The sequence below is a fragment of the Pan paniscus genome, chromosome 22 (assembly GCF_029289425.2).
Source record: "Pan paniscus chromosome 22, NHGRI_mPanPan1-v2.0_pri, whole genome shotgun sequence".
NCBI lineage: Eukaryota > Metazoa > Chordata > Mammalia > Primates > Hominidae > Pan > Pan paniscus.
The window spans coordinates 41,728,255-41,740,355 of record NC_073271.2 but is presented as its reverse complement, the minus strand read 5'-3'; the positions used below and the strand labels follow the sequence as shown (position 1 = coordinate 41,740,355).

Sequence of the window (12,101 nt, the reverse complement as noted above, 5' to 3'; positions counted from 1 at the left end):
CACTCTGATGATAGTTTCTTTTGCTGTGCAGAAGCTCTTTAGTTTAATTAGATCCCATTTGTTAATTTTGGCTTCTGTTGCCATTGCTTTTGGTGTTTTAGTCATGAAGTCTTGGGCAAAGGATTTAAATAGCCATTTCTCCAAAGAAAAAACAAAAATGGCCAATAAGCAGTACATAAAAAGGGCTGAATACCATCAGTCACTACAGAAATGCTAATTTATACCACAATATCTACTACTTCCCACCCACTACATGGCTATAATCAAAAAACTGGAAAATAACAAGTGTTTGAGAGAATGTGCAGAAATTGGAACCCTCATAAATTACTGATGGGAATATAAAATGGTGCAGCATTTTACATTCCAAATTGTTTGGAATTTTACATTGCCAAATTGTTTCCCGAAGATGTTGCAGCATCTTCGGGAAACAATTTGGCAGTTATTCAAAAAGTTAAACAGAGTTACTGTATGACTCAGCAATTCTAGTGTAAACCAAGACAAGTGAAAACATATATTCATATGAAAACTCGTACTACTGTTCATAGCATGTTGTTCATAACAGCCAAAAAACAACCGAAATGTCTATCTACTGATGAATGGATAAACAAAATGCCATATATCGATACAACTGAATATTAGTCAGCCACAAAAAGGAATGAAATACTGATACATACTACAACATGGATAAAGCTTGAAAATGTTATGCAAAGTGAAAGAAGCCAGACACAAAAGGCCACATACTATATAATTCCACTCATATGAAATTTCCATAATGGGCAAATTCTTAGAGATGAAAACTAAATTCACAGTTGCCAGGGCCTTTGGGGAGGAAGAAACAGGTAGTTACTGTGTATGAGGTTTCTTTTCAAAGTGAAGAAAATGTTCTGGAATTATGTAGTAATGACAGTTGCATGACCTTGAAAATACACCAAAAAACACTCAATTGTAAACTTTAAAAGGGTGAATTTTATAGTGTGTGAATTATATCCCACAAAACGTTTAAGTAAATTGAAACAATTTGTTAAAAGATGAAATAAAAATATTTTTAGATTAAAAAATATGTAATGTTGGCCAGGCACGGTGGCTCACGCCTATAATCCCAGCACTTTGGGAGGCCAAGGTGGGCAGATCACGAGGTCAAGATATTGAGACCATCCTAGCCAACATCGTGAAATCCCGTCTCTACTAAAAATACAAAAATTAGCTGGGCGTGGTGGCGTGCACCTGTAGTCCCAGCTACTGGGAAGGCTGAGGCAGGAGAATCACTCGAACCTGGGAGGTGGAGGCTGCAGTGAGCTGAGATCGCGTCACTGCACTCCAGCCTGACAACAGAGCAAGACTCCGTCTCAAAAAAAAAAAAAAAAATGCAATGTCTACATCAGCTGACCTGCAATAAAGGAATTTCTAAAGAGGGCCCTTTGGGCAGAAATGAAATCATCCCAGAATAAGTCAGAAATGCCAGGGAGCAATGAAGAGCAAAGAAAAGACAAGTATCTGAATAAATCTAAATGAACACTAACTGTTAATATTACTGTTAATACAATACTGTTAATGTTACCAGTAATAATACTATTAATACCAATATTGTTAATACAATACCGTTAATATTAATTTATTTCACTGAATTTTAAAAGAATATATAGAATTAAAGTGCATAATAATAAGCACATATGAATCTGGAGGGGGGTCATAGAGTTCAAGTCTTCTAAGAAACTATGATTTGTCTAGGAGAAAGATAAAGGTATAACTACATTATCTGGATAAGTTAGTAACAATTTACACAATAACCACTAAAAGAACAAAAACTGGACATAATCTCCAATCTACTGGAGAAGGTGGAAAAATGGAATGATTTTTTCAAAAAATCACATTATCAGATTAAAATAATGCAAGAAAAGAGAGAAAAATAAACACAGAAAATGTAGGACAAGACAAATACATAATAGAATCGTAAATTTAAACCCAAATAGATCAGTAATTACATTTAATGTAAATGAACTGTTCCAATTAAAAGACAAAGACTGCCAGATTGAATGAAAAAAAAATCTAACTATACTCTTTGCAAGAGACATACCTAAAGCATAAAACTATAGTAAGGTTGAGAATAAGATAAAAAACAACGATAGTATGTAAATATGAGCCTAAAACATCTAGCATGGCTATGTTAATATTAACATCAGACATACCGTATCATAAAGTCAAATATTAATTACTAGATATAAAGAGAACCAGTCATAATAATTAAAGTCTCCATTCATCAGGAAGACCTAATAGTTTTAAATCTGTGTGGCCCTGACAACACAGTCTCAAAAATTTATACATAAAAACTGGCAGAACTGCTAGAAAAAATAAGACAAATCCATAATCATAATGAAATTGTGTAATTATCTCAGTAATGAATATAACAACCAAAAAAAACTAGTAAGAAAGCAGATGTAACATGCTTACCAACTCAGCTAAACAGAATATTTAGTATAGTACATTGAACCCAATTATTTCCAGGCACATAGGAATATCTGAGAAAACTTACATACCATATTCTGGGCTACAAGGCAAATCAGCATATTTCAAAGGATTAAAATCATAGAAAGCAGGATCTTTGGGCAATATAATTTTGCTGAAGAATAATAAAACAAGAAAATATGCATATATTTAGAAACGTTTAAACGTTCTTCTAAATTACCTAGGAATCCAAGAAAAAACCATAATGGAAATTAGAAAGCATAACAAACAATAATGAAAATGCCTTAAATCAAACTTTGTATGATGTAGTTGAGGCATTGTTTACAAGAAAATATATCACTTTAAACACACATATTAGAAAAAAAGGAAAAGCTGCAAATTAATAAATTAAGCATTCATCTCAGATTAGAAAAGAGAACAGCTATAAGAAAGGAAAATTACAAGCCAATTTCACTCACAGGCACAAATGCAAAAACTCCAAACAAAATATTAGTCATCAGGGCGGGCGTGGTGGCTCACACCTATAATCCCAGCACTGTGGGAGGCCGAGGCGGGCGGATCACCTGAGGTCAGGAGTTTGAGACCAGCCTGGCCAACATGGTGAAACCCCATCTCTACTAAAAAATACAAAAATTAGCCAGGCGTGGTGGAACGTGCCTGTAATCCCAGCTACTCTGGAGCCTGAGGCATGAAGAACTGCTTGAACCCGGAAAGAGGAGGTTGCAGTGAGCCAAGATCATGCCACTGCACTCCAACCTGGGCAACAAAGCAAGACTCCATCTCAAAAAAAAAAAAAAAAAAAAAAAGCCATCAGAATCCAGTCACATATTTTAAGAATAAGCTGGCATGATCAAGTTATGTTTAAATAGTAGTCATCTGTGGGTAGTAGAATTATCAAGATTTTTATTCCGCTTTTTATGCTAATCTTTCCTTTAGAAATTTTCTACACAAACATCCATTACTTTAGGGACCAGGAAAAATATTTTTGAATTAATCATTAATATTCTGATCTCTCATCTTTTTGAGATCAACTAATTAATAAATGGCAAGAAGAAAAGAACAAGGGCTGGCTCAGAACAGCCATTCTGTCTGAATAATATAAGGATACAAGGCTTTATTTGTCTCAGTGTCTCTACTGGGTTGACTGAGAACAAAGAAAGGGTGAATAGGAGTAGAAAAGGATTTACAAAGATAGGAATGTGATAATAGCAATTTGTAGGCTTTTCCCCAAACATTAAAGGAGCGATCTCATACACAAATGCGTCTATAAATAGAATCCATATTGCACTTTAATGAATAATTTAAAACCACTCTGCAAACAGGGTTAAGAAAACAGGAACCTAGATGCTCAAAAATCAATAGTTCTGTCCTATCCCAACCTGGTGAGTTACAGAAACAGATGTCTAAGTCTTACATTATTTTTTAGAAATGTTGGAAAATAGATGGTTAGGTAGAAAAAGACTTAAAAACATTTACAACCTTTGAGCTAATAGTTCTACCTTTAGAAATTTAGAAGCAATCAGTGATACGCACAATGATTTTTGTATAGGATATTTTTCAAAGCATTATTTATCATGATGAGTATTTTAAAGCAACATAAATGTCTAGCTATAGGGAAATGGTTCAATAAACTGGGACACTCTTTGGAATAGTATGCAGCCATTTGAAATCATATTTTAGAAGAACACAATATGAGACAAGGAAATGCTCATGATCTAGTAAAAGGAAAAATATTGGTTCAAAAAACATACTTTGGAATGAATCCCAACTTTAGGATATGCATATCATACATAAATACAAGTAGGAAAAAACACTGAATATCCTTTTGTGCTAAGATTAAGGATAATGTTGATCTTCTACTTTATAATTTTCTGTTTCTTCCAATTTTTCTACACAAAACATTTGTATTACTTTTATAAATAGAAAAAACGTTGTATAAAAGAAAATAAATAATAAGCTGGTTACCTTAAATAGAGTCGAACACCCTTCATCAACCCAAATCCACTTCTAAGGGGAGGTCAGTAGAGATCAGTACATCAGTTTTCTATTGCCACATAACAAGCTATCACAAATTTAACACCTTAAACCAATATGTATTTAATATCTCACAGTTTCTGTGAGTCAGGAATTTAAGCAGGCTTAACTGGGTCCTCTGCTTAGGGTCTCACAAAGCTGCATTCAAAGTGTTAGCCAGGCTGTGTTCTCACCTGAAGCCTTCACGGGAAGAATGTGTTTCCACGCTCACTCAAGATTATTGACAAAATTTGTTTCCTTGTGCTATTGGACTGAGTGCCCCCTGCTTCCAGGATGAGGAAGATTCTACCACCCTGCCCCATCTGAAATTAGGTATGGCCAGAATGACTCCTTCTGGCCAATGAAATGTGAGCAGAATGGACTAGCGACCCTTCCAAAGTGATTAATTGCTACTGCAAGTGTCTCCATATTTAAAAAGGTCCAGATCCAGACCATTTAAGAATCGATTTTGCCAAATTTCCAGGAAACAAAAATTCCTCCCTTTCCAAAACTATGACATTTGGGAGGCCAAGATGGGAGAATTTCTTGAGCCCAGGAGTTGAAGACCAGCCTGGGCAACATAGCAAGACCCCTATTCTACAAAAAGAAAATTTAAAAATTATCTGAGCATGGTGGTTTGTGCCTATAATCCCAGCTAATCAAGAAGTTAAGGCAAGAAGATCACTCGAGTCCAGGAGTTCAAGGCTGCAGTAGGATATGATAGCACCACTACACTCTAGCCTGGGTGACAGAGAGAGTCCCTGTCTCTAAAAAAAAGAAAGAAATTATTACAAAGATGATGAAGTATCATGTTGATACCAAATCTGAATAAGGGCGATACAAGAAAAGATTATCACTGGTCAACACCTCTTATGAATATATATGCCAAAATCCCAAATATTTGCATATTGGGTCCAACAATTTAGGCTGGAGTGCAGAGGCATGATCACAGTTCATTGCAGCTTCAACCTCCCAGCCTTAAGTGATCCTTCAACCTCAGTCCCCCAAGTAGCTAGGACTACAGATGCATGCCACCATGCCCGGCTAATTTTTTTCTTTGGTTTTTTTTTTTTGTAAAAATGGGGTCTCACTATATTTCCCAGTCTGGTTTTGAACTCCTGCACTCAAATGATCCTCCAGCCTCAGCGTCTCAGTGTTGGGATTACAAGTGTGAGCCACCACACCTGGCCTGGTAATATTTTTTAACGTAGTACATCACAGTTTCTCCTAGGAAATCAATGATGGCTTAAATTAAAAGAATAAAATATCTCATCTCAATCACTATTTTTAAAAAAAGCGTAAAATTATCTAAATAAGTACACTGTATAGAAAACCATTTGAGAAAATTCAAAATCTATTCATGATTTTTTAAAAAAGCTTTTATTAAACTACTAGTAAATGTGATCATCCTTAACCTAATAAAGGAATCTACCAAAAAAAAAATAACAAAGTTCACAATTCAGTCTTTCACAGCATTTCTTTTAAATGAAAAACAATATAAGGATAATCTTACCACAATCTCCATACAACTTTCTCTAGTGGTCCAAGCAAAGGAAAAAAGACAAAAAAAGATCAATAAAAGATTTAAGAACTAGGGAGAAAGAAATTAAATTATCATTAGGTACATGAAGCAACCAGAAACTGATCCATGCATTTGTGAAATCTGATGTGTTTCAGAGGTACCACTGCAGATCACTGGGGAAAGGACTGTATTCAATAAACAATACTGGTACAATTGGTTATGAATTTGGAAAAAATTTAAAATTGGATCTCTATCTCATACCCCACACAAAAATAAGTTCTAAGTAGACTATAAAAAGCAAATATTTAAATATTTTTTAAAGAGGAGGATATATTATGACTGATATGGTTTGGCTGTGTCCCCAACCAAATCTCATCTTGAATTCCCATGTGTTATGGGAGGGACCCAGTAAGCAGGTAATTGAATCATGGGGGCAGGTCTTTCCCATGCTGCTCTTGTGACAGTGAGTAAGTCTCAAGAGATCAGATAGTTTTAAAAGGGGAGTTTCCCTGCACAAGCTCTCTCTCTTCTCTTGTCTGCTGCCATGTGAGATGTACCTTTCAACTTCCGCCATCATTGTGAGGCCTCCCCAGCCACGTGGAACTGTAAGTCCATTAAACCTCTCTCTTTTGTAAATTGCCCAGTCTCGGGTATGTCTTTATCAGCAGCATGAAAATGGACTAAAACAATTACCTTGGAGTAACACAAGATTTCTTAAATCAGACTCAATCACCATAAACTGTAAGGAAAATATTGATAAATCTGACATTAAAACTGAACATCTGTTCGTCAAAACAGCATATTTAAAAGGATAAAGAACAGGATACAAATAGAATCCAGAATATGTAAAGAACTTCTAAAAAGCTATAAAAAGGATAATCCAGACAATAAGTGGACAAACAATATAAGAATACAATTTTTAGAAGAAGCTCAAGTGGCCAAAGTATGGGTAGAAAATCCTCAAACTCACTAGCCAAGGAAATGCTAATTAAAACAGTAAGATATTTAATATCTACTCAATTGGCAATAATTAAAACATCTGAAGCTACGAAGGATTAGTGAGGATGTAAAGAAACAAACCTCTGGAAAGTAATCTGACAACAGCTATGAGGTTGGAATTGGGCCTAGCCTGTGACACCACAATCTCAGTGGTAAGTGTATACCTGGTCTACTCTTTCTCAAGTGTCCAACACAGAGGAAAGATGACCCAGTGGGACACGGCAATTGGGAGTGGTATAGGCTGTGGAAGCTGCTCAGAGAGACTGGAAGTGGGATTTGGGCCAAATAAGACAATATCAGATGCCAGTCTTACCTAGGAGGTGAAATAGAGAATAGAACTATGCTTATCTGGGGTGAATTATACCCAAGTGGCAGCTCCATCATTTTATCTTCTAAAACCAATCTAATCATGTTATTCCCTCCTTAATTTTGTCAGCTAACACTGCCAAATGAAGAGCCCCAGTTTTTATCGGTTTCTTACTGCTGTTGGAACAAACTTCCAGACACTTAGTGTTTTAATACAACAAACATTTATCTTACAGTTTTGGAGGTCACAAGTCAGACAAGGGTCTCACTGGGCTAGAAACCAAGGACTGCATTCCTTTCCCAAGTCTCTAGGGGACAGAATCCCTTTTCTTGCCTTTTCCAAAGGCTTCCCACATTCCTTGACTAGTGCACCCTTCCATCTTCAAAGCCAGAAATGGCAGCTAGAGTCTTTCTCACCTCACATCACTCTGACACTGACTATTCTGCCTCTCTCTTCTACTTTTAAGAACCCTTGTGATTACTCAGAGCCCACCCAGATAATCCAGGATAATCTCCCTATTTTAAAATCAGCTGATTAGCAACCTCATTCCATCTGCTGCCTTAACTCCCCTGCCATGTAACATAACATAGTCCTGAGATTAGGATGTGGACAGCTTTATGAGCCATTATTCTACCTACCATGCAACTCCTCCTCCACTTTCACCCCCCTCCATCTCCAACAAAGTTCCAACCATTTCACAATGCCCCTAACACTTCCAGCAGGGTCCCAACTCCTTCACTAAGCTTCCATACCTCCAGCCTCCACACCACTACACACTCTGTACTCCGGTTATTCCAACCTTCCAGTCTTTTTCTAATAAATGTATACCCAATCCATGCCCAATTATAACTCATGCCCTAGGGCCCAGCCCAAAGGCCACCTCCTCTCTAAAGCTTTCCCTGATTCTCGGCCCAAATGAATCGCCCCTCAACACATTTGCCTGGTTTTCTATGTATCCCAACTGCAGCACTGAGTATGGCCCCCTGTAATTATCTGTTTACATTTTCCTTCCTCAATCCGAACAGGTGAGCCCTTCAATAAGAACTCTGTCTCATTCCCCCATGGGTTCCCAGATCATAGCATAGGAAATGGCAAACAGTAGGGAATCAGGGAGTATTTCTGAAGCTTGGATGAGGCAGAAGGAAGTTTTCCTGAGTTTCTGTCAACAAAAGAGATGTCAAAGAGTAACCTGGGTTAAGTGTACAACAAATGGGGCCACAGAATCAGTTCAGATGATCATAATAAAAAGCACCTCAACAATCCACTGCTTAGCTTGATATACAACTTACTACCATGTGACATCTCTGTACCACAAGTGACATCTATCTTTTTTGTTTTTTTTTTACTGCTAACCTGTGGGGCAATTCTAAAGTAACTGACAACATTAACCTCAAGAGAAAGAAAAGATTCATGTAAAATGATTTACAAAGATGTCCTCAATATTAGAGAAAAGAGAGTAGATATAGCTCTAACACAACAGGAATGCCTGGCAACCACTCAATAGCCCAACACATAAACAGATCCCATCGCCAGGAAAGGCTGAGAACCAACATGCTGGAGAATGCAAAACATGCTAGAGTCAACCCTTTTGGGAACAAGTTGCCCCTACATAGATATATGCCTACAGATGTATGTCTATATTGTAATAAAGGTGCTATGGTTAGAATATCCCCTCCAAAACTCATGCTGAAATGTAATCCTCAATGCAGAAGCAGTATTGAGAGGTGGGACCTTTAAGAGGTGATTGGATCAAGAGGGCTCTGCCCTCATAAAATGGATTAATCCATTCATGGGTTAATGGATTAGTGGGTTGCCATGGGAGTGGAGCTGGTGGCTTTGGCCCCTGGACCTTAGACTTCTCAGCCTCCATGACTATAAGAAATAAATTCCTTTTCTTTGTAAATTACCTAGTTTCAGGTATTCTGTTATAAGCAAAAGAAAACAAACTAAAACAAACTGGTACTTTCTTAAAGGAATGGTTGTTAAGAAAACAGGGTTTCATTTAATGTCAGTGATTTGTTACTTGATGCCCATACTCAAGCAACAAAACTCCCACCTAGAGAGACAGTGAAGACTAAGCAAAGGAAATGGAATGTTGTAGCATAATTATCCTCCTTAAAAAGAAGAATAAAATGGCGTGTTTTCAAGACACGCTCCCATTCAACATAATTTCCCTGATCAAATTTTATTTAATAATATGAATTCTGAAATTAATTTTAAAGTACACTGGAAAGGAAGTTTGAGTTCCCCCTGCCCCAAAACATACACACACACACACACACACAGAGAGAGAGAGAGGGGGGGAGAGAGAGAGAGAGAGAGAGAGAGAGAGAGAGAGAGAGAGAGAGAGAGAGAGAGAGAGAGAGACAGAAAAACAGGTGACACGGATTCAGCACCATGGACAGCGGGCCCATGACGCCTTGCCTCTGAGAGTCACTGCCACCACGGATGAGAGCTGAGACATCAGAGCTGCCCCAAAATCTACAGCATTTATTCTAATGTTTAAGTTGGGGCAATTCCAATACATGAGCAAGTATTTTCCTTGGTTATGGCCCAAAGCACTGCCTTCGTCACTGAGAGGATACACAACTTACATCTACTAAAATCTGTTTCAGTGTTCACCTTTACAATAAAGCCATGAGACTTTTGTAAAAATAGAAATGATTCTGCCATTGACACAGGAACTGAAATAATCAAAACTGATACACAGAATCCAAATCTGAATAGCTAGATTGGTTCAAGAAGCTCGTGAGGCTTTTTCAAATTTATAAATGCAGCATGCTGTCAGCCTCCTCAGAACAACAGGGTAAAGAATAGCTTCTTCAAAACAGCTAGCAAAATACAACTATATGTTGAACTTTTTCGCATAAATAGCTAAAAACGTAACCACAAAGCTGTGTGGGTTTTCCCCCACCATGAGCATTATAAAGATATCTGGGAAAGTGATGTTTTGAGGTCCAAAAGCACCACTAATCAGCAGCACCTGGGGCAACGCCAGCCAAAAAGCCCTGAATTCTAGACAGAGTCCATTTTTTTCAGTTATAAAGACCCCATTTATCATCAAAACTTTTTCAAAACCTTATAATATTATCAACTAAGAAAATACGTGAAGCTATGTAAGTTCTAAACCATTCGTAATGAACTTGCACTGTATAAACAACAGCATCTACATACAAGCAAAAAAAAAAAATACTGCTCGAAAGTGAGACATCAGTCGGTCACTGCACTTGTTAGTTTTAAGGCCCCATGTTTTCTGACAGATCTCCAAGCCTGAAAACACCAGAACTATTTCTGCTTCTGTCGTGTGATGATCAATTAGGTCCTTTCAGATCTTGCAAATGATCCCTTTAGAGTGCCACTGTTCTACAAACACTCCTTTTGGGGCCAAAATAGGTATCTCTGACACGCTTTAAGATGATGAATTATTCTTGAATATGAGGAGGACTGGGAGTTAGTTCTCTTAAATAGGGAAGCACCCTTGCACACTCCTTTGGGATCCACATCTGAGAAAGTCCAAAGAAAAGAAAAAGGGCAACAGTTTGCCCCTGAAAGTGAGTTCAATTTCAGAGGGATATGTGAGGGCCTGTGCCAGAGGAATATTTTTGAAATGGGGGGAGTCTATAAGTTGCCCAGTCAAATCTCTAAAGGCCTCTCCGCAAGGCCCTGCTGCTCAAGATTCCTTCTGGCGAATCCCACTCTACAAACACTCAACAACTAAGAGTGCTACTGGCTCACATGGAGGGCTAACAAGACCTGCAAATCCAGGCTGCTCTGAAGGACGGTGGAAGATAACCAACCCCGAGCCACGAGATTTAGGACCCGACGTTTGGTTAACTTTCAAATTTCTTATGCCAGTAATATACTTCAGAGTGGCGCGGAGGGAATTGGAAAACATCACCAGGCAAAACAAACAAACAAACTCTTTCACGAAACAAGACTTCCAATTAGAACACGTGTGGGGACAATAAGAAACACGTTCTAACCACCCCCAAAATTAAAATAAAACACAGCGAGCCACAAGAGAGACCTGCGCGCGCCCCACCGCCCGCGCGCGGCTCTCCGCAGGGTCACCGAGGGGCGAGGCCGCGCTCTCCCGGCGGCCGTCCAGGGGGAGGAGGCCCCGCGCCGCGCCCCGCCGCCCTCCAGCCGCCGCGGCCGCTCCGGGGTGTTCCCCAGACCTCTTCTCAATCAAGAGATGAAATTTGTGCCGTTTTGAAACTGAAGCCTCAAGTAGTCCAGACGTTTTCTGACCCACATCCGAGACGTTCTCGGCTTCCCGCCGCAACTTCCGAATTTGGGGAGGGGGCGGAGGCGGGCGGGCCAGGCCTGGCTACCGCACCTTGAGGGAGCGCGAGTCCCCTCGCTGCCCCGGGCCGCCGCAGGCGCCGGCGGCGGTCGGGGACGGCGCGACCCAGCCCGGGACCCCCGCCCGCCCCGGCTCGGTCGAAGTTTGCCGCGGCCCGGGGTCGCCCCGTCACTCGGCCTCCGTCGGGGACTGGGTCCCCGTAAACCGCAAGGGCGCCCGACCCCGACCCCGCCCGCCACCGCTCACTCACCTGCCCTGCGCCGGACGGCGAGCCCACGGGCCGGCGGGGAGAGGCCGGGAGGCCCGGGCGGGGTCGGGGCGAGGGGGGTGAGGAGGCGGCGGCGGAGCCTAAGTCGGCAGAAGCGGCGGCGACCGCGGCTGAGGCGGCTGAGGCGGCGGTCGCGGCTTCAGGCGCTCCAGCCCGAGCGCTGCGCGCGGCGCGGGCCCGCCCCTCTGCGCCGCTAACCAATCTAGCGCCGCGCGCCGCCGCC

General features: G+C 40.1%; 1 protein-coding gene across 46 annotated transcripts in view; it reads right to left on the bottom strand.

Annotated features, from left to right (window-relative positions):
• PCBP3 (poly(rC) binding protein 3) overlaps positions 1 to 12,101 on the bottom strand; it is a 310,671-nt gene extending 298,570 nt beyond the window's left edge. For 12 of the 46 annotated variants that reach the window (XM_063601342.1, XM_063601344.1, XM_063601347.1 and 9 more), the window contains exon 1: positions 11,861 to 12,034. The gene's annotated coding sequence lies outside the window, so the exon portion shown is untranslated. Of the gene's footprint in view, positions 1 to 11,860 lie in introns of all 46 variants that reach the window. The other 34 variants (XM_057300957.2, XM_063601339.1, XM_034948111.3 and 31 more) reach the window with 13 other exon arrangements.